General features: G+C 40.8%; 1 pseudogene across 1 annotated transcript in view; it reads right to left on the minus strand.

Annotated features, from left to right (window-relative positions):
- The window catches only part of LOC311528133 (dynein axonemal heavy chain 11-like), a 185,123-nt pseudogene that overhangs the window by 152,842 nt on the left and 13,775 nt on the right, over positions 1–18,506 (minus strand). Inside the window, exons 2-6 of the transcript in view lie at positions 15,762–15,969; positions 8,513–8,583; positions 8,185–8,317; positions 7,952–8,078; positions 2,565–2,714 (exon numbers count right to left, since the gene is read on the minus strand). The product of the transcript in view is annotated as a dynein axonemal heavy chain 11-like (transcript). The remainder of the gene's footprint in view (positions 1–2,564; positions 2,715–7,951; positions 8,079–8,184; positions 8,318–8,512; positions 8,584–15,761; positions 15,970–18,506) is intronic.

Raw genomic sequence — 18,506 nt, forward strand, 5'->3', positions numbered from 1 at the left:
GCCTATGACATGTACAGTATATATACAGATATGTCTACATGTTTGAGTATATCTGGGGCTGAATGCATCCTTGTATTCACATGGTAACCAATATTGTAATAATCTTTGTACAAAATATGCCTTGTGAGGTATTATTTGAAAATTAATAACTTACCGGTCAATAATATCATGATGAAATGTGTGTTGCAACATTGCATGTAAAGTTATAAATATAAGATGAAATTAGGTCTGAAATACATTTATCAAACAAGTCTGGATAAACCAGTTTCTCAAAGACAAAGGACAAGCCAGCTGTCATCAAAGGTGATGGGCAATCACCAGTCAAGCAGCTATTCTTTTGGCAAGGAAGGCGGGCAGGAACAAATAGATATGCATCTTAGCAAACACAAGCATGAAACCTCTTTCACCATGAGGCTGCATGACTACAAACTCACAACAGGAATCTAGGGATATCCCTCAGCAACCACACACCACACAACAGAACCAATAACCCAGGAACCTATCCTTGCAACAAAGCCCGTTGCCAACTGTGTCCACATCTATTCAGGGTACACCATCATAGGGCCTAATCACATCAGCCACACTATCAGAGGCTCATTCACCTGCACATCTACCAATTTGATATATGCCAGCAATGCCTCTCTGCCATGTACATTGGCCAAACTGGACAGTCTCTACATAAAAGAATAAATGGGCACAAATCAGACATCAAGAATTGTAACATTCAAAAACCAGTCGGAGAACACTTCAATCTCTTTGGTCACTCGATTACAGACCTAAAAGTTGCAATTCTTCAACAAAAAAACTTCAAAAACAGACTCCAACAAGAGACTGCTGAATTGGAATTAATTTGCAAACTAGATACAATTAACTTAGGCTTGAATAGAGACTGGGAGTGGATGGGTCATTACACAAAGTAAAACTATTTCCCCATGTTTATTCTCCCCCACCCGCCACTGTTCCCCACACATTCTTGTCAACTGCTGGAAATGGCCCACCTTGATTATCACTACAAAAGGCTCTCCCCGCCCCCGCCCCGCTCTCCTGCTGGTAACAGCTCACCTTAAGAGATCACTCTCATTACAGTGTGTATGGTAACACCCATTATTTCATGTTCTCTATGTATATAAATCTCCCCACTGTATTTTTCCACTGAATGCATCTGATGAAGTGAGCTGTAGCTCACGAAAGCTTATGCTCAAATAAATTGGTTAGTCTCTAAGGTGCCACAAGTACTCCTTTTCTTTTTGCAAATACAGACTAACACGGCTGCTACTCTGAAACCTCAAGAAAACGCATTTCAAAGGGTGACAACTTCAAAAGTGGGGAGAAAACACCTCAAGTTCTCTCCCCCTATCCATCTCTCGCTCTTTTTCAGCTAAGAAAACAAAAGAAACAGCTGTTGGACTTTGGGAGCAGATCTTAGCGTCAGAATTTGGTCAGCAATGTTCTTGGAAACATGGAGTAAGGGTCTTCACCTTGAACCAAGTCTAGTTTGTTAAGTTTTAGTACTAGTGTTTTATCTTTATTTGTCTTGTAACCATTTCTGACTTTAATGCTTTATACTAGTACTCACTTAAAATCTATCTTCTTGTATGGAAATAAACTTGTTTTATTCTTTAATCAAAACTAATCTGGTGTTGTGAACTGTGGGGGTAACAGACTGTTTTATATTGATTCCCTTAGAGGGGCAATGGCCCTAAAATATCTGAAGTGACCAGGACACAGAGGGCTGGACAGTGCAGAACACGTTTGGGGTGGGGGTGGCAGGGGGAATTTGAGACTTGGAGTGTGCTGGGGTCACCCTGCAAATAGCAACCATGGCTGCTAGAAGCCAGTGTGTGGCTGGTGTTTGCTGATGGGCTGCTGGGGTTAGAATTGCTGGACCAGGGCTGTGGCTATACACAGACACTCTGGGTGTGACCTGCATGCTGGCAGGGTGTTTGTGAGCAACCCAGGTGGGAGCCACAGCAGCAAAGCATTGTGAGGCACCCCAGGTTGCAGGGCAAGGGTGACAGCCCCTCACTGGTCTGGACTGCACCCCAGAACGTCATAATACCCACACACACAGAGGCCCAAATTGCGGCATTTAGCTATTATCCCCACTAGGGGCAGTTGGGAGCACCATTGACCAGTGCAAAGTTTGGGGAAGGATCATGCATCAGGTATCATGCTATGGCGCCATCTCCTTCCTGTATCAGTTTGAAGAGCGGGGTTGAAGAAGCAATCAAATATATGGAGAAGATTGTTCTTCTCATTGCCCATGCACCAGAAGCAGTATGGAGATTTTGTGCATCTCTTTGAGGCACGATCTTGTCAGTACTCTTCTTGATGCACTGCAGCTACGCACAATCTAGCCTTTTTGAATCAGAACATATGGGACCAGATTCTGATCTAAGTTATACTGCTGTAAATCTGGAAATAATTTCACTGAAGATTATGTGGATTTGGGCCTTCTGACTTTAATCTGCTTTAAATTTGAAGATATAGATCAGTCAATAATTAAACAATCCTTTGCTAAAAGACTAATCTGAAGCTATTATTAATCTGATAATCATACTCACAGACTCCAGCCCAGGTCCAGTGTTTTGAGACAGAGGATGACAGCTCTGGAGACTGTGGCTGGAGTTGCTTACTGAAGATGGTCAATAACAAACATTTAGTTGCTTTGATATTGTTAATGAAATACATTCTTTACTTGCTAGAGTTAAAATCTAAACAGAAAATCACTTTCAGAATGCACTGTCACAATTCCATGATGTTTTAAAATGAATGTAGTTTTTGCATACATAAGGCTCATGTAGCACACTTCTTTGCTAATCAACTACAACTGATACAAGAATATGATGTTACTGGTGAAATACTGAAGTGATTTCATAGAATCATAGAATAGAATATCAGGGTTGGAAGGGACCTCAGGAGGTCATCTAGTCCAACCCCCTGCTCAAAGCAGGACCAATCCCCAATTAAATCATCCCAGCCAGAGCTTTGTCAAGCCTGACCTTAAAAACTTCTAAGGAAGGAGATTCTACCACCTCCCTAGGTAACGCATTCCAGTGTTTCACCACCCTCTTAGTGAAAAAGTGTTTCCTAATATCCAATCTAAACCTCCCCCACTGCAACTTGACACCATTACTCCTCATTCTGTCATCTGCTACCATTGAGAACAGTCTAGAGCCATCCTCTTTGGAACCCCCTTTCAGGTAGTTGAAAGCAGCTATCAAATCCCCCCTCATTCTTCTCTTCTGCAGGCTAAACAATCCCAGCTCCCTCAGCCTCTCCTCATAAGTCATGTGTTCCAGACCCCTAATCATTTTTGTTGCCCTTCGCTGGACTCTCTCCAATTTATCCACATCCTTCTTGTAGTGTGGGGCCCAAAACTGGACACAGTACTCCAGATGAGGCCTCACCAATGTCGAATAGAGGGGAACGATCACGTCCCTCGATCTGCTCACTATGCCCCTACTTATACATCCCAAAATGCCATTGGCCTTCTTGGCAACAAGGGCACACTGCTGACTCATATCCAGCTTCTCGTCCACTGTCACCCCTAGGTCCTTTTCCGCAGAACTGCTGCCTAGCCATTCGGTCCCTAGTCTGTAGCTGTGCATTGGGTTCTTCCGTCCTAAGTGCAGGACCCTGCACTTATCCTTATTGAACCTCATCAGATTTCTTTTGGCCCAATCCTCCAATTTGTCTAGGTCCTTCTGTATCCTATCCCTCCCCTCCAGCGTATCTACCACTCCTCCCAGTTTAGTATCATCCGCAAATTTGCTGAGAGTGCAATCCACACCATCCTCCAGATCATTTATGAAGATATTGAACAAAACCAGCCCCAGGACCGACCCTTGGGGCACTCCACTTGATACCGGCTGCCAACTAGACATGGAGCCATTGATCACTACCCGTTGAGCCCAACAATCTAGCCAGCTTTCTACCCACCTTATAGTGCATTCATCCAGCCCATACTTCCTTAACTTGCTAACAAGAATACTGTGGGAGACCGTGTCAAAAGCTTTGCTAAAGTCAAGAAACAATACATCCACTGCTTTCCCTTCATCCACAGAACCAGTAATCTCATCATAAAAGGCGATAGATTAGTCAGGCATGACCTTCCCTTGGTGAATCCATGCTGGCTGTTCCTGATCACTTTCCTCTCATGCAAGTGCTTCAGGATTGATTCTTTGAGGACCTGCTCCATGATTTTTCCAGGGACTGAGGTGAGGCTGACTGGCCTGTAGTTCCCAGGATCCTCCTTCTTCCCTTTTTTAAAGATTGGCACTACATTAGCCTTTTTCCAGTCATCCGGGACTTCCCCGGTTCGCCACGAGTTTTCAAAGATAATGGCCAATGGCTCTGCAATCACAGCCGCCAATTCCTTCAGCACTCTCAGATCGAACTCGTCCGGCCCCATGGACTTGTGCACGTCCAGCTTTTCTAAATAGTCCCTAACCACCTCTATCTCCACAGAGGGCTGGCCATCTCTTCCCCATTTTGTGATGCCCAGCGCAGCAGTCTGGGAGCTGACCTTGTTAGTGAAAACAGAGGCAAAAAAAGCATTGAGTACATTAGCTTTTTCCACATCCTCTGTCACTAGGTTGCCTCCCTCATTCAGTAAGGGGCCCACACTTTCCTTGGCTTTCTTCTTGTTGCCAACATACCTGAAGAAACCCTTCTTGTTACTCTTGACATCTCTTGCTAGCTGCAGCTCCAGGTGCGATTTGGCCCTCCTGATATGATTCCTACATGCCCGAGCAATATTTTTATACTCTTCCCTGGTCATATGTCCAACCTTCCACTTCTTGTAAGCTTCTTTTTTATGTTTAAGATCTGCTAGGATTTCACCATTAAGCCAAGCTGGTCGCCTGCCATATTTACTATTCTTTCGACTCATTGGGATGGTTTGTCCCTGTAACCTCAACAGGGATTCCTTGAAATACAGCCAGCTCTCCTGGACTCCTTTCCCCTTCAAGTTAGTCTCCCAGGGGATCCTGGCCATCCGTTCCCTGAGGGAGTCGAAGTCTGCTTTCCTGAAGTCCAGGGTCCGTATCCTGCTGCTTACCTTTCTTCCCTGCGTCAGGATCCTGAACTCAACCAACTCATGGTCACTGCCTCCCAGATTCCCATCCACTTTTGCTTCCCCCACTAATTCTACCCGGTTTGTGAGCAGCAGGTCAAGAAAAGCGCCCCCCCCAGTTGGCTCCTCTAGCACTTGCACCAGGAAATGACCGCTTTGTGAAAAATGCTTGCCCACAAGTGATATCGTGTTTTATGGTGATTGTTTAGTTTAAGCCGCATAGTTGTTAGTGAGGCATTTATTGCACTGGATGAGGTACACCACATGTTGTAATAAGCATGTGTGTGACCCATGAATCCTGAAAGGCATGTTGTGAGGGGTATTGATCACTATAGTAGTGGAAATGTCTGCAGGTTTTGCATCTGTTGTTCTGGTGCCACTTTGAGCTCTGGGTAGCTCAGAGGCTTGTATCTTCCACCAATAGAGTTGGTCCAATAGAAGGTATTACCTTACCTACCTGGTCTCTTTCATGTCCTGGGAAAAACACGTCTACATCACCACAAACAACTGTCAGTTTAACAGGTAGACCTTTTCACCATAGATATTCTGTACTACGAACATTGAAAGAACCGCAAGTGTCTGAATGACTTTTCAGTTCTTTCTCATATGATGGGTCCAAGGAAACTGTAACTAGTGGAAGACATTTTCCACTCTTACCAACCTTGATTTTTTTCCCTTTCCCCCTAACTTACGTAACAAAGCTCTTTGGTCTAAATTTTCTCTGCCAGTCTCAGGCTAAAGAAAAATCCCTTTTTCTCTTAAGTTTGAGGGTAATCAAATGGGCTATTTTTCATTGTCAATCTTAGAACAATTTTCAAAAAATGAAAAAAACCCCACATTTTTAAACTACATTTTGTCTTCTAATAACCAAAATTACTTAGGTTAAAGACTTCTAACTTGTTTTATACATTGATCCTCAAAGAAAACTAGTAAATATCCCCACAGGAGTAGTGTAATCCTTAAGGAGTCTTCAATTTTAAAGTTCTTTTCCCACGAATATTATGAATCAACATTTGAGGTTTTGCACATCTTGCAAACTCCACACTTTTCACTACGGAACCAAATCCTGTTTGCGCTCATCATATGAGTCATCCTACATCCATAGAAATTACAAAGTCTGCAAGCACTGCATATGATGCTTTAGAGGCTACAGGAACATCTTAACTTATTTTAGGGCTATTGGCTTATCCTGTGGACCTTGTAAACTCAGAGTTTTTCATTAAAGATCTGCAGACATTCTTTATACAAAGTCCACAGGGTCATCCTTAAACTTAAGCATGTGAGTTATTCTTTTCAGGATTGGGTTCTACACTACAGATTTGAAAAAACTGACCATTCACTAGCTGCTAAATAACTAACTACAATGGTGTTACAAATTGTTTGATAATTGAAGCTTTTGGAAGTCTGTTGTAAGACTGAAATATCAAAAGTAATCAAAATTGATGCAATATCATCATTCACTGCAACAATAATGCATTTGGGGATTTTCATCAGCCTTTAAATAGAAAACAAAAATGCCCCCAAAACATTTAAGACAATTTAGCTGGTTGGCAGAATAATCACCACCCAGAAAATCAGGACGACACATTCTGAATTAACCACAAATTGAACTCACTAAATTATATAGTTTAGCATTAGGTGATGGTTAATTACACTTCAGCTGGTACACTTAACAAAATGAGACATTCCTTAATGGCCAGATGATGGCTGAGGACAGTCAAAATACCACTCCTTGAGCATCTAATGTATGTGGACGACAGGAAAGTCTAGTGGAAGTAGAGATCTTGGCGAGGAAGAGCTATGCTCCTCACTTCTCCTTCTGCACCAGCTCGCTGGCAGAAGCCAGTCCCAGGGGATTCAGACGGCATCATAGTAAAAGGTGCAATAGTGGTTGTTGTTGTGTACTCTCCCATAGTGGAAAAAAGAGTAAAAAGTTTCCCAAGGGAAGTGCTGGAAACCCCAACACTTGAGACTTTTAAAATTAGAAAGGACAAAAGACTAGGAGTATAAGGGAGGGAGAAATCCTACATTGGCAGACAGAAGGACTATATGATCTTTTATGGGTCTGTTCCATTTTTAACTTCTATGATCACATTTGTCCTCAGGCACAATTCCTCCAAGAGCTCCTTGGGAGCGGTGCATCTCTACACATCTCCTACTGCGAGCTCTGGCTTAAAAGTCACAATGGAACCCTTAGAATCTAACAAGAGCTATTCTAGGTGCTGGTTAGGAAAATGTGATTTAAAGGAAGTTTCTACTATTGTGAAAAATTGGGGCAAAAATCTCCTTTCAGATCCTCACAAAGTATCTCAATTCCAACAGTTTGCTCTCCTGCTGCTGTATCCATCATAAAGAAAGACTGCCTCTGTAGTGAACAAAAGGTGATATTTTAATCAATTAAGATTATACAAAAAATACTGAACAATTCAGCTTTCAGCCCCACCCTCTTTCCAGGTTGAACCACAACCTTTACACTTTTACTCTATATTTTACTTCTGTTAAAGTGACAGACACCTTCCAGAAAACACCAAACATGCATCTAGAGAGAGCAGAATACCCAGTTTGAGATCGACCATGAATTTGGCTCTTAGGGTCTACTTATGTAGACTACTTTTGTACTACGTAAGTTTTGTACTTTTGTACTACTGTCTACTTTTCTACACCGTAATCAATATATATATATTTGCACATATACACACACACATATTAATCTCTCCCCAGTAAGTGAATTAAATGCATAAGTGAATTCTTGTTGAGACCACTTTCATTGTATAGTCTGTAACATTGATTTAAAGGAAAGGTGTTCTGAAAGACTATGATACATATGTTTGTATTCCGCAGAACAGGATTATTAGTAATTTGATACACACAAACCTGTGTGTCAACCATTACCGTGTTCAATGATTCAATCCACATAGGGTCAATATCTCATCTAGCACAGTCCATTTGGGGGCATCAGAGGCTATGACAGAAAGTTCCCTCACAGTGGATAAGAACAAGCCTTCCAGTTATTGAAGAATGAAATTAAGTTCCCATTTACCCTAACCATGTAAACAATGTAAATCTTAAATTTGGCTTATTTCATTTGAGTATTTTCTTGGCAATACCATCTTCCCATTCCCTTGTTGATGGATAAAGACACCCCAAAAGTTCATCTGTGGTGACAGCTTTAGGGTTAATATCATTCCAGAATGGGTTCAGCTTCATGTTAGAATAGGTCTTTTGCAACATCTTTAAGATCTAAAAGACAGAACACAGCCACAGGGAAGTTACATTTTTCCTCTCTCTGACTTGGGAGTAACCTCAGCAACTACAGAGCTTGAACAGGACAGCGGCCACTGACTGAGCCCAACACATGAAACAGATTTTAATAGTTTTTTCTCAATTAGCAGGCAGAACAGGTGTTTTGAGGAGGCACTTAAATGTGTAGTTTACCTGATTTTTCCCTGTTCCACCATTCCTAACTGTGGGGGTCTCAGAGCTAGCAGCTCTTCTAATTGTGTGACCTAAAAATTAACGACAATGAGTGATAAACTTGATACACTGGCTGGCACATTTTACTGGCATCACTAGATAATTAGGGGACTGTAAGAAACAAACTAATATTCAGGATTTCATTTTCCCCTCCATTCACAAAATTATTCCTTGAATGTGTTCTTCAGTGGGGATAGGATAAAGTTTGGGAAGGATACAAGAATTTTCTCACCCAACAGTTTAACGTGGTGAACCACCCTAGAGATGTGATCATCAAGAAGAGCTGAACATTATCAAATTATGGGAAACTTCAGATGTGTTTAACTGTGCCAGATATGAGTGGTATTAACCCAAAAGCTTTAGCCATCCCTAACTCAGAATAAGTACACAACGCAATTGTTCACAGTAGCAACTGCACAGCCTTTATTATACTCTTTCTCTGCACTTTGCAGGGATGTACATTTCTATCATCATTCTTGATTGATGGCAGTGACTACCAAAAAGGAATTCAAGTATGTGATAAATTCAAGGAATGAAAGACATAGCAATGAAGCTTGCTATGGCTTTGAAGTAAGACACATCATGACTGTATTTACAGCAAAGTCCTGGGGTCTCAAAATACAGTGAAACACATTTATAGTTAACTTATGTGTAGTAAATTTCCACTTAGACCATAGTAAAGTAAAATGAAAGATCCAAATTGTTTCAATACTTTCCTGAATATATTTGATTTTCAAAGTTTAGAATCACTATTGACTCTACAGTTAATAACTTAATCTAAGCTATAACTTGATCAGGATGCCCCTTCTCTTTTTTAAGATGAGCTTTCCTCATTTGCGTATTGAATTGTATTTTAGGAGGGTGGTATTTTATTGTGTTGATTTTTTTTCTGTTGAACACTTTGGTGAGGAAAGGAAGCTATGCAAGCAAAATATCACCATATTGTTATTACAATGTGCAGAATATAGTTCTAGTTATAGCAAACCACTAAAATTACAGTGGTCCTGTTCTGTTTAACACAAGGTTTCTATCAGAGAGTACATATGGAAGGAAAGCCGTCTTCGTGACTATTTTTGGAAGCTCTATTTGAATATGTTCAGAAAAATTAGGCACATTTTTCTGAAATGAATATAATAGATTTTTCACAATTGTAAGTTAGAAACAGAACTTTGTCATTTCCACAGCATATCTGCCTGTTCATCTGCCACAAAGCTCACTCAGCCTCATAAAGCAAACTACAGTCACTCTCATGGACACTAGTCTCATAGTCCATGAAGATTTCTCTGCTTCATTAAGCATATTCAACCTAGAGGGGCATGCTCTGCTGCTGTTATAACTTTGTCAAGCGCAACTAGGATACTCTCCATCCATAAACCTCCTCCCACATTATGCCACACTAATAGTGCTGGATGCCAACCTGAGAAAACTAATCATAGTAACAACACACCACTGGGATCCATTTTCCTTTCCTTCTTTTCTCTACTACTACATAGAGTTTACTATTCTGGAGACTGATAGAGTTGACAGGAATTATGCTATCAGGACAAGATTTCAAACATTATCCCTAACAAATGTCAGCAATGAAAAAAATCTACACACACACACACACACACACAGAGTGAGATTCACCGCCATAGTCACCCACCTGTCTCTTCCCTCAGGCCCAGTCTCTCTCTTTCCTCTTTACCATCACTCACCAGCCTCACAGCAACAAAACTCCCTCTCCTCCCCATCACTTGGCAGAGTCTTATCTTTGTAGGTCTTTGTGTGGCTACTTGTGACAGAGGCAAGAGCTCTTGCTAACTGGGTGTGAGGAAGGAGAGAATGTTCTTGTCCTCCTCTCACAGGCAGGAGAAGTTTCTTCTTCCCCCTCTTCCCACCTCCTCCAATGAACCATATGGGAAATGGGGCTCTTCCTGGTGGTTCAGGCATGGGCTTTCCAGTGGGTAGGCATGTTGTTCCAGATATATACGACTTTTGTGTCTCTCCCCACCAGGTCATACCAGGGATAGGGACCAGGGAAGAAAGAAACAGGAATTAAGCTGCTATTTACTGCTGATCCTGTTTCCATAGCCAAAAAATGGTGAGCAACAGCATATAAAACATGCTCACATATAGTGGGTGGCCTTGGGACCCCTGCTAAGACCAGGCCAAGCATAACTTCCATACTTGTTCCTAGAGTGTTCATCTGCATTTGTACCAGAACAAAGATTCCCTCTACAATCATACAGTAAGAACATAGAAACTGCCATTCCAGAAACTGATTAATGTTTCCACAGACACCTCTTACTGCAGAAGCACTTCAAAGATGTCTGTTCCTCGTCCGAATGAAAATCCATTAAACACAAGATGGGTTATTCACCATAACACCATTTAAATCACTCAGAAAACCCTTTTAAGTTAGAAATTACTCCTACATGTCCAGAACAGCTTAATACAGGTATAAGAGTGAGCTCTGAAAACATATAGCTGATGTACATTACAGGGATCAAGCCCAAAAGCCCTTTCATGTGTCAGAAATCAGAGAAAAGGTTTGAGAGGCAATGGAGGGACACAAAGTGCAGAAAGAGGAAAGGAAAGCAGTCAAAAGGGAAAAAAGTGTCAAAATCCTAATAAGTCCCTCATCACGCTATACATTATTTATATCTTTATTCCCTCACCACCTGGCAGTGTGGTGCTGGGTCATGAGATACCAGGATAATTCCAAGCTTTGCATTTCAGTCCAGTTTTAAAGAACTGTATTACAAATGGATGATCAGTTGGTTTAGCCACTCACAGTAGCAGTGGCTGCTGTTCTGCTCTCACCCCCAGCATCAGCCACCCTCCATCAGCACCTCTGATATGCTTTTTGTTTGTTATGCTTTTTTGTCTCCTTTTTGTTACTTTGCATCCCACTGAGCTGCTCAGTTAACCAGTTCCAACTTGTCAGCTGCCCTGGATTCACTGCATCTGATATGGAATCATCTGAAATGTTAGCAGCACTGTGGTCAACACATGATACCGGATAGCAAAGTTAAGGGGGAAGACACAGGGGGTTGATTAGCTAGCACTAATTGTTCATTGGTATAAGTTATCACACAGCTCTTTCAAAGCAAGCACATTTATTCTTAAAGTGAAAGCACTACAGAGAAAACATTAAAAACAATAAAAGAGCCTACACACAGGATAATCATCTTACCAGTGATCACCCCACAGTGCAGGTACACATGGAGCAGTGATACCATGTGTCATGCCACTGGCTACATAACTCACTGAACTGCCTACAACACAGTCTCTACTATTTATCATTTTATATTTGATGTAATTCTGAGATTTCTCTAGCAACATAGCTAGATGTCAAAGTGACGCCTAATTTGGCAGAATTATATCATGGAATTGGTAGGACATTTTTATTTTATTGACAGGTGGGAATATGAAATTCCCCTTTTGACTGCTACTCTTTGTGCTATCCTCCCTATGATCCTACAGAGGAAAACCATATACTCTGACAGATAAGGCAACTTCCTGCAATGTCCTGGACGAACCTAATTGAATTAAGTTTAAGTATTTTAGGAGCTAATTGTATTAAGAATGAAATTGTTTATGTATTATTGAGGGAGTGTATGTAAAGTCTCTGAAGAGAGACATGACTAATGTAAACCCTGGAAAGTATTATGAGCATCAAAGGACTATTTGAAACAATGTATGCCCTCCAGTTATGCAAGAACTCAGTCTTTTGAAGCTTCACCCTTTGTCTGCTGATCACCTGTTACCTGGGAACAAGATCAGAGCCCCAGATTGTACAAAGAAGTGACTGATAAGGTGGGCGAGGTAATATCTTTTATTGGACCAACTTCTGGTGGTGAGAGAGACAAGCTTTCAAGCGTACACAGAACTCTTCATCAGTCAGAAGTGACTCTCCTATTGAATGGTGTGCTCATTCCGAGCCAAGGCGGTTATGAACTTGCAACCACAGAAAATCCCTTGATGGGGTTTGAAGGACTGGTCACCTGTGTAGTCTTTTATTTTATTTAAAGTGAATTTTGTAATGTAGTATTACACCACTGTGGGTTCGGCTCGGACGGCTACAGTTTCACGCTTAACAGAATGAAAGTCATCTTTGCTACTTTCTTTAGAGTCTCTAGGAACACAAAGACCAAAGGTAGTGACCACACATACATTCACCAGTAAAAAGTCTAGTCTACTTTACAAGTTTTATTAAAGTTACAATTAAAGTTATTATTACCCTATCATATAGAAATGCTATACAGACCTATGCACAAGTTACAAATATAGTTATACTCACATCCTTAACAACAGTATTAGGGTCTGACGGGTCTCTCAGAGCCCTTGTTGGAGTTGGGGTGATCACTGGTAAGCTGATTATCATGTGTACAGCCTCATGTATTGTTTTAATGTTTTCTCTGCAGTGTTTTCACCTTAACAATGAATGTGCCTGCTTAGAAAGGGGCTGGGTGGTAACTTGCACCAATGGGCAATTACCCTGTTTATAGCCTCTGAACAGAAGGTACAGCAGGCCTGCTTGGGCAGTTACTTGCTGGAGAATTCACAGTGTAGGCAGAGAATTGTGCAGCCTGGAAATACCCTGGTCAGAAGGAAATGAGAAGCAGGTCTCTGCCCAAGAGAGGGATGGCTGAGCAGTCGGGAGTCTAGAGTGGATGCCCTTGGTGGACCATGAGGGGGAAAACAGAAGTGCAATCAGAGGCGTGCACAAGGGGGGGGACAAGCGGGTGCGCAAATCTCCATGTGTTCCTGCAGCATTGGGATGGAGGAAGCAGCAGGGTGGCAGGGTGCCAGCTGAGCTCCTCCTCTCTCCACCCCTGCAGCTGCAGCCTGCTGCTTCTCCTTCCCTCCTGCTGGAGTCCCAGGTGTTGCCTCTGCCTCCAGCCCCTGACTCACCTCAGTGGGGGTCAACAAAGCAGGCAACAGCGCTGGGACTCCAGCAGCAGAGAAGGAGAAGCAGCAGGCTGCAGCTGTAGGAGTGGGAGGAGGAGGAGGAGGAGCTCAGCTGGCAGCCAGCCATCCTGCTGTTTCCTCCCAGCCCGGGCTGAAGGGACAAGGAGAGAGGGCCGCTGCCTTCTCGCTGGGGGGTGTCCCAAGAAATGGGGCACGGGGGGTCACGTGCACCTTTCATTTGTGTGTGTTTAATGTGCCCCGTCAAAAGTATTTACATTTAAATTCCTGCGCACGCCCCTGGATTCAGTTGCCCTGAACAGTGACATATATGTCAAGGCAAAACTTGCTGCACCAGATGTCAATTTCAGTACTTCTAAGGGAGAAACCCAGAATGATGGTGGGAAAGGTAGGGGACGAGAACCACCCATCCAATACAAAGTGTGACCAAACAGTTACAATCCAGCTATCACCACCCAACAGAGCTCGGTGTATTCAGCAAGATGGATTCCACCCCAAACCACTCCTCAAAGAGGGCATTATCCTGACAGATCCCCAGCTTCCATAAATCAGCATAGCTTCACTGAAGTTAAATACTATTTTTTTTCTCCATACTGTTGTCCTTTAGGTCACAATTGAAAGCCCTGAGGGCTACAGATTGGACACCCTGGGTTTACGGTTAATTAGAAACACATTGTCAATGTGATCTAGCAGGAGCAGAAGAACGAGAAATATTTAATCCAATAGCATTAGGAAGATTTCTGTTCTCATATTTATTTCTATGTATGTAAATTCATGTCTGTACCTGCCTAACCTATCCTCCTCAGGATTTCCTTGTAAATAAAACAAATACATGTTTAAACTGGAGATATAACACAACAGTTTTGAAATAATAAAGCTCCATAAATGGAAGGGAAACAGACACCTAGTTTTAGGCCCAAACTTTAACATTCATTAAAAAACAAAATAATTAGAAAACCCACTATGAATAGACAAGTATTTCATGCATTTTTCTCTCACGCCAAACATTATACTAAATGTTTGAGACATAAAGGGATACCACCTATAAAATATCATTAGTGATGTGCCAAATCCTTGCATCTTTATTTATTTAGGAGTTCACCTGAGTAAGGATTGAATAAAAAAGTATGGACTACAAGGCTTGGCCCCATTATTTGTATGACAAACAGTACAGGCATTTTGCAGTCATGTAAGCAGAGGTAGTCCTTGACCTGAACAGGTGACTGTCTAGAATGAAATTGACCCATCTAGACTTAATTGCTGGACCTTGAATCACCAAAGACAAAAAACAGCAGACATTTAAAAGAAAGAATCCTGCTCAAATATTTTTCTTACTGTATTTTAGATTAGATGATCTGGCCACAATTCAGCATAGCATTTAGTACATGCTTCATCACACTAAAGCCAGGGAGCATAAGCACATGCCTAATGTTAAGCATGAGCTTCAGTTCTTTGCTGAGTAGGGTGGCAGTGCTGAGTGAATGTCTAACGTCAGTAGTGCTCTGGCAATGCCACGCTAAGACAACATGCCAGGCAGTTGAACAAGTGGGTCAGCAGCGTATGAAAATGCACCTACGTTCTGAAATGAACCCCATCAATCTGTTTCCATTGTCTAGTCTGAGCGACTTGCAAAAAAGGAAAGAAACAGCATAAATAGGGACAAATAAATAATTTTATTGTTCTCTAGTGAGAGCACATGAGAATGTTCTTTTCCAAATGAGATAATAGGATAGTATAGACCAGTCATATTGGTGACATAAGTATGTCATCCACACATAGGGCAGGAGCAACAAGGGTAGGCTAATGAACATTCTGTCACTGACAAGATCCCAGTCTTCAGCTGTGTCAGCCTCCCTATTCATTTATTCTTGAACCTTGCCGGAGGACAAAAGCCACTTTTGCTAAATTTAACTTGCATTTGTCACTTGGATTTGTGTCTAATGGGGGCTACAAAGGGCTTAACAAATTAATTAAAACTTAAGCTAACATGTAATAAAATCCAGGTCACTAAAGGAGGAAGACCAGAGCTGAAATGGACAGTACTGTAATATGTGCCATGTTATTATTGAGCAAATCAGTTAAACTAAAATTAAATTTCCTACTATATAAATCAACATATAATCTATTTAAAAGAAAGAAACAGAAAGCACTGTACTGCCTTTGCTTATTGCTGCAGCAAGCAAAGGCATTAGCCAGATGTTGAAACCTCCAGGCATCAAACAACAGTAATCATTATAGCCTTCAATCACCCCATTTAAAATTTACAATAAGCTAAGCAGAAAGCCATTATTTCCACCTTCAGTATAAAGTTTTCCTCAGGCTGCAAACGGAGTTCTGCAATGGACGGATGCACCATCTGTTCCAACTTCAGATCCCTTTTCCATGGAACTTCCAGCAATGGGAACAAGTCATTGAGAGATCCAGGAATATAGGGATATCATTAGTTACTATCTTAGGAAGATTAAAATCCCTGAAGGCTCTCAAAACCCCCAAAAAGACTGACACTATAATTAAAGGAAATAACAACAAACCATAATATGAGGCATAAAATTAACAAACATTATGAATTAATCATACTTAGACAATTACAATCCACATGGCTAGTTAAACTCAAGCTGCTACCTGTAGTGACATGGACTGGATACCGTATACTCAATGTCAGTGCATTTTTCCCAGAATATAATTACTTAATTTTGTGAATGAGAAAATGGTGTGTAAAAGCCAATGCTTTCATGTCTTATTGTTCTCTTCAATATCTTGTCTTAGACAAAATGCATGAATGTCTGTTCCATGGTGTGATATTACCTTTGGACAGGTACAGATATTCAATTCACATTCACACACACACCACTAAGAGAGATTGAGGAGGCATTGTTCAGATGAAATCCAGATTAGGTTTAAACTAGGGTTATGTTCTGTGGCTCTTGAATTTTGCAAACCATACTCTACATTTGCCTCCAAATGGTGTAAAATTTATGACATCAGCGATTCATGTGAGATTTCCATCATTTCGAGTCATAGCCAAACTGGATCCTGTCAATGCGCCTTTCTAGTTTTGGATCCAGTATGGGTTTGGATTTGAGAATTCCAGTATGACATTCTCCCTACCCCTTAAAGGGGTACAGTTCAGGGCCCTCTCTGGTGCATACAGCACACCTTTCCCAATGTCATTGTAAACTATAAAAACTGTGATACCACAATTTCCTGATAAAGGGCCAAGTAAACCTCTTAACATTTTAGATTTATGTTGAACCTACAAGGAATTCCTGGTTAACAATCAATCTTTCAATGTACCATTCTGAAAGTTCCAATTGTTCAGCTAGTCATCCAGATGATTTCTCTAAAACAGTTTAAAGGAAAGATGGGCAGAGCAACAAAACTGAACTTTTTCTTTTGCCTCTTCCCTAAATAGAATCAAAACCAAAATTTACTGAGGTTCGGAATAGGAAACCACTCATGTTCCCTGAAGTATCTCTGTTCATCAGAGAGGAGAGTGGTCTGCCTGTCTGCCCTAGGCTAGATCATCACACTGGAATGAGGAAGGGGGATGCTCTCAAAGATAACCTATGTATCAAAGGATGGTAGGATTCGCTTCCCACCCACCGAACATTACCTGCCACCAGGATTACAGACACAACAGGTAGAGGAGAATCAGCAAATTTATGGGTGTTTATTGCTGGTCTAAGTAATCCTATGCAATTATGAACTTTTGGGGATTATTTTACATGCAATAAAATAAATGTTTACAGGAATATACTTTCAAACAAAAATAGTAAGAAAGTTAAACTCTGGGAAGCTTTGTTAAACTCTGGGGAGCTAGGTAGTCTTTGGATAAGTCAGGAACTGGAAATTACACATAGATCAAGACATTTTACGACAGTTTTTCTCTAATTAAAATCTCCACTCAATAATCTCATAATAGCACAATTCTACTAACCTTCAGGTCTGCTTCGGTCCTCTTGTTTCAGTTATCCAGCCTGAGACACTAGTCAAAGAGATCCTAAAAAATCAGAAACCAAGCTGTATCAAATAAACCCCTGATTTTTGCAATTAAACTAAAAGTTACTAAATAAACTTAAATAATTGTTTAAAATAAGAAGACATTTGTTATTACAAGCATTTTGGCACTTAACACAACAAGAACTATGCAATCAGCCACAAAATACTATACAGACATACTCAAATCAAGACATGCCTGTTGTTTTTCTAGTGACCAGATACAAATACACCAACATTTTAACTTCCCTCCCTTGGAGCCTATTATTTAGACATTATTTCTCTTTGGGATCTATACACCGATTTACTTTAATTATTCCTAAAATATGACACCCACTCCATTATGTGTAGGCTTGATAGAATTCGACTTTTATTATAATTTTGACAGGTTACATCGATTTTAAAGTTTTTTCATTTTTAATTATTTAAATTTTCACAACATTATGGGTTTTAAGCATTTTTTCCAATTTTTATCAATTTAAATTTTCACAATGGCCTGAAATTATAGACAACTGGAGGGCTGGTCATTCAGTCATTCCATGACAGTTGATGCTAAGATTCAAAAAGTTAAAGCTCATAATCATCAAAACACAAATTGTCAATATCACATGTCAAAATATAAGCTCTAATAAGTTCTCAAGCAGCATCTATCTGTAAATTTCAATTATTATAGACAAACATTTTTTCATCAGCTTGAGTGTATACAGTAAAATCAAAGTTTTACTGAAATTTACCAATACAAAATCTCATCCTTTTGTGCCTAATTATGTGACTCCACAGAGGACAGAAGCAGTCAGTTTCCTTTCTGGACAGTTGTGACCTGAATATATTTGAAAGTTGCACTGTATTGTCATAATCAAACCTATTTCTGGGCAAAAGGGAATGGCTTTTGAACATAACTGGAGTTTTCTGGCTGTCAATGAAGACCTGTCCATGACTACAACAACCTGTAAATGCACACGTCTGTTTCTCTTAACGTAAGGTATAAATTCCATTTAAGAATGGCAGAGGGCATTCCAGCCAGTGCATTTCAAGGTGATTACTA

Source organism: Lepidochelys olivacea (genome assembly GCF_965140295.1).
Source record: "Lepidochelys olivacea isolate rLepOli2 genome assembly, chromosome: 11".
NCBI lineage: Eukaryota > Metazoa > Chordata > Testudines > Cheloniidae > Lepidochelys > Lepidochelys olivacea.